Raw genomic sequence first — 4,998 nt, forward strand, 5'->3', positions numbered from 1 at the left:
ATTGAAAATATGTGAACGTCCTGTAGATCAAGTAAGGTTCCAGTTAAAATCAAAGTGGATGCAGAGGAACAGAAGTTGAAGAGGTGGGAAACAGCTAGGAAACAGCAGCCTCCATTGCTAACCTTTACTTAGCACACTCTCCTGAATGTTGGATTTCTGCCAGTTTTTTACGTATATTGAACTTTGGTGCCTTTTGAGACTCTTGCCTTTTTAATAGCTCACCTCATGATTGGAAGGACTGTAGTGTATTTTCTGATTGATGAATGATTTATTGGTGATGTTTTTTCCAAAATGTCGATATGACTCATTACATCACACTTAGACTCTATTCAATTCTATGGGGTATGCACTGTGAATCCAAGCATGAAAATTCTAAGATCATAGCTACTGCAAAGTTACTGCAAGGACTTTGTTAATTTTGCAAAACCTTAAGTGACAAGCACAAGATGAGATAGTGGGAGCTTTTCTCTTGTAACATTCTCAATGCATTTGTAAAAGGTGATGGTAAGCAGATACATGTACTGTATTTTCATCACTCATACATGATTATTAACATGAACTTGAAAACATACAAGGTTGGTTTTTGTATGAAGTGATTACTAACTCAAATATTGGTATTATATAGATCATAAAAAGGTGTTATTAGTGTTGACCACCTATCGTGCAAATTATTATTTTTTTCCTTCTGCATAAACACAATGTGGCTACTCAGGCAAAAAATTGTAAACCAAATGTTTTATTATTTGCACTTACATTAAGAGTCATAACATGTTTTACGTGAATATGCATATTGTATAAGTATAAGTATACTCTTTTGATCCTGTGAGGAAAATTTGGTCTCTGCATTTATCCAAATCTGTGAATTAGTGAAACACTCAGCACACAGTGAACACACAGTGAGGTGAAGCACACACTAATCCCGGCGCAGTGAGCTGCCTGCAACAACAGCGGCGCTCGGGGAGCAGTGAGGGGTTAGGTGCCTTGCTCAAGGGCACTTCAGCCGTGCCTACTGGTCGGGGTTCAAACCAGCAACCCTCCGTTAACTAGCATGGAACCATCGTTTTTTCGTTTTGATCTGTAGCCCCCCCGCTGGACTGAACCCCCCGAAAGGAGGGTAGGGCAGACACAGTTTTCTGTGAATATCTCGAGAACCGTAGGGTTTAGGAGGACCATTTTTTTTTGTATGTTGATCTCAAGGGGCCATGTCAACCCATTCCATAACCACTCATTTCATGTATAGCGCCACCTAGTTAAACACAAAAAGTAAAAATGAGGTGTTGTAATCGCAGGTATCTGTGACCTAACATAGTCAAAACTGCACGAAATTGGAAGTGTAGGATCATTATGACCCTCTGTATGCACGGCTAAGTTTTGTGGAATTCCGTTCATGGGGGGCCACACAATAAATTAATTTATGTTGCTATACACCAACTGGCCTGTAGGTGGCGGAGACAGTTTTCTGTGAATATCTCGAGAACCATAGGGCCTAGGAGGTCCACCTTTTTTTTATGTATGTTGGTCTTAAGGGGCATGTCAACCCATCCCATTACCACTTATTTCATGTAAAAGCCACCTAGTTAAAAAAATTAAAAAGCAAAAAATTAGGTGTTTTCATCACAATATCTCTGGCTGACAAGGTCAAAAAAGTGTAGGATCATTATGACACCCTCGAATGCATGCCAAGTTTTGTGTACTTTTCGTTCATGGGGGGCCTTACAATAAAAATAATTTATTTGTACATTTAGTGACGACACCAACAAGGATTCGGGACACTGAAAGACCGGGGTACACAAAACTTGGTGGGCATGTAACCCCACATGGATAGCATGGAACCGTCGTTTTTCGTTTTGATCTGTAGCCCCCCCACTGGACTGGACCCCGAAGGAGGGTAGGGCGAACCTGAGTTCTCTGTGAATATCTTGAGAACTGTAGGGCCTAGGATGACCATTTTGTTCCGTATGTTTGCCTCCTGGGGTCATGTTAACCCATTTCATGTGCACACATGTGCACAAACAGATACACACACACACACACACATTCATTCACAGTAATCATAATTATGACACATACTCACACAGTAGACATATGTACGCATGCATGCACAGGCACATACGCAGGGCACACACACAAGCACGCCACAAGCACACACACACACACACACACACACACACCCACACACATAACATAAACATGTACATGCACACATGCACACAATTCAAGAATTTCTCAGAATTATCAACAGGCAAGATGGAGGTGGGGTTGTATAAAATGAATTTTACATGTGAAATCTATGAACTAATCATGATTTGGTACTTGTTGTCTAGCAGATACCAGTGAGAATTGAGTGTGGATAATGCAATTTAGTGAGACAGTTAGAATCATATAGGCCTTTCAGCGTGATTTATTTTTGTGGAAAAAATGTGCTGGACTGGGCGGCGGTCATATTTTGTACCGCTCTGCGGTACATCTAGTTATTTTATTTTCTTTACCTTGAGAAGTCCCAGCTGTAACAGTAGGCTAAACAGTGCGCTCTACCACCAAGCACATCACGCACTGTGTGTAGAAGAATTTCAATACATTTCCTACTTTTGACGGATATAGGCATGGCATGGATGGATTATGAACCCATGGGCACAGATGCCCCCCACCCCTCCTCCAAATAGAGGGGTCCTGAGGCATTCTCCCTCGGAAGATTTTTTTTTTTAAATGACCCTTTAAATGATGACTTCTGGTGCAACTTCACACAGAGGCTTGGGCTTCAGGACCTCCTGAGCTTGGGCCCAGTAAGCCCATTCAGTAGTCCATCCCTGGACCTGTGGTATGACTCCATTTGTCTTCAAAATGTATACTTAAAAAGAAATGACAAACTAGAGTATCTTTGTTAACCTCTATATTACACAGAATGTGGTTCTTTGACTTATTACTTACACCCGAAGATTTTTTTTAACTAAGTCTTAGACTCATAGGTTTAGGCTCATAAGATTTTGTCTTTTAATTTAGATTTTTTTTATGCTGGCGGCTAATCACACAATTTTAACGTTGAAAGGGACAGGATTCAGGAATAGGCTACTAACACAGGCCATTCTTCTGTCTGACTCACCTCATGTTACCCCCTGCATTATAGACTGGCTTCTGACAGAAATGACATTTTGTGCCAACATGTAGAAACACTAGGCTTACTACAGCCTTTAATGGAGGTGCAAATTCCTTTCTTTGGTTATTGTCCATGATTCACATTAACCCTTTGCAGACGGCCCATTCTAATTTCGGTACCCCAGTACCGATGACGTTCAGTCTAATAACTCCGCCATAACCCAAACAATTTTATCACTGAAAACTTCCTCAAAAACGTCACATCATAGGCTTTCTGGCGATATGATTGGTTAAGGGATTTGTGGCGCGAATTTCTTTTACTACATGAAGGAAAAATCAAGAGTTGACGTCTCCCTCCACTAGAGGAAAAACAGCAGGAAGCACTATGCGTCGTTGATCTTGACGTCGTCTAAAGGAGAAACTACTGGATCATCTGAGGTAAAAACAAGTCTTTTTATGTTATTATTACTTGTTATCCATGTTATTACTTCAAAATCGTTTTTAAAAGTTATTTTTGCTGGTAATTACACCTTGAATGCATGGCCGTAACATAATGAGTGTGTGTGTTCACTTCAGCTGGTATTTTAGCACACAGTAATCTTTAGTAAACTCATAATTTTCAGTCATTTTGGGGGGCTACTATATGTCAACCAAGATTACAGACCTACTAAGACTGAAACTTTAACGATTTTTTTCTATTTTGAACGATGTTGCTTGCTTGTCATCTGATAGAAAACTAGCTAAGTTAGGTAAAGTTAGCATCAGGAGAGGCTGCAACATGTCCTTGACGTAGTAGTCGCCATAAAGTTCACTCCGTGCTTCATGACTGCCAACTTTATGTCAAGTAGACCTAATCGGTATTTTATTGTCAAATAAACCTTTCATTCCTTCGTAATATGTATAGCACAATTTACAGTTGTTTGTAGCCAAGTTGCTTAGCTTACTTAGATAGAAACATCTGACATGAATGACGACGTTAATGTTACGTTACCGACGTGAAGACTGTGTTGATCACCGATGGTGTAACGTAAGGATTTTATTCATTGACTGCTGTTTTCATGAATACATGACTGAAGATTTGTTATAAATGTGTTTTACTATTGTTTAGCTTTTTTAGCTGTAAGGTTGGCTGCTACGATTATGAGGTTTTGGGTGGCTAACTATGATGGGAGCTCATACACCCAAGCCTACTCGTCAACACATTATTTTCTAAAGGGGTGTTTTGTCTTTCACGCAACTGCAGTAGCCTATGCACGGTGTGTATGTGTATGCATATGCTGTTTAGATGTTTTCTGTCATATCTCCTGACTCGTGTTAATAAATCAATTTTTACTTGTAAGCTGGTATGCTATGTATGGTTTAGCCAAGGCAATAACACTTACTGTAGTGAGCTCTGAGACTAATGTTACCTCTCCAAGCAATATTGGAGTCCTCCAGTGACAATAATACTTTTAGTGAAAAGAGTCATGGTTGGTGGTGATTAAGATTATGTGGAAGTAATGTAAAATAAAACTAAACAACCTATTCACTATCAGACATGTGATTTGTTATTTTAGATGGAGGGAGAGAAGTACGTGCAACTGGGGTGAAAGCAGCCGACTGCTGATGGCCAATATGACCCCAAGGACCACGATGGCATGGACATGGGACATGGATGGGTAGCTTCTGGATGAAGAAGACAATTATGTGCTACAGGAGGAGATAATCTTCCATCATCCTGAGCTGGGTAAGCATGTTTGTGTGTGTGTGTGCGTCCATCTGGGCACAAGCACATTTCTGGTTGTGATAAGAGTGTTGCTTATAACAATAATGAGAGGGACTATAGTGATAATAGTTTGGTTAGATTTTAATTCAATTTCTATATTTCTTATCTGACAATTTCTTTATTTTGAGTTTGGTCAAGTC

The 4,998-nt window shown here is 39.9% G+C and overlaps 1 long non-coding RNA gene across 1 annotated transcript; it reads left to right on the forward strand.

The window, feature by feature from the left end:
- Nucleotides 1-3,366: 3,366 nt before the first annotated feature.
- Nucleotides 3,367-4,772, forward strand: LOC125308868. Its single transcript, XR_007196002.1, has 2 exons — nt 3,367-3,531; nt 4,650-4,772. It is a non-coding gene; the product is annotated as an uncharacterized LOC125308868 (long non-coding RNA).
- The last annotated feature ends 226 nt before the right edge of the window (nt 4,773-4,998 follow it).

Source organism: Alosa alosa, chromosome 15, assembly GCF_017589495.1.
Source record: "Alosa alosa isolate M-15738 ecotype Scorff River chromosome 15, AALO_Geno_1.1, whole genome shotgun sequence".
Lineage (NCBI taxonomy): Eukaryota > Metazoa > Chordata > Actinopteri > Clupeiformes > Clupeidae > Alosa > Alosa alosa.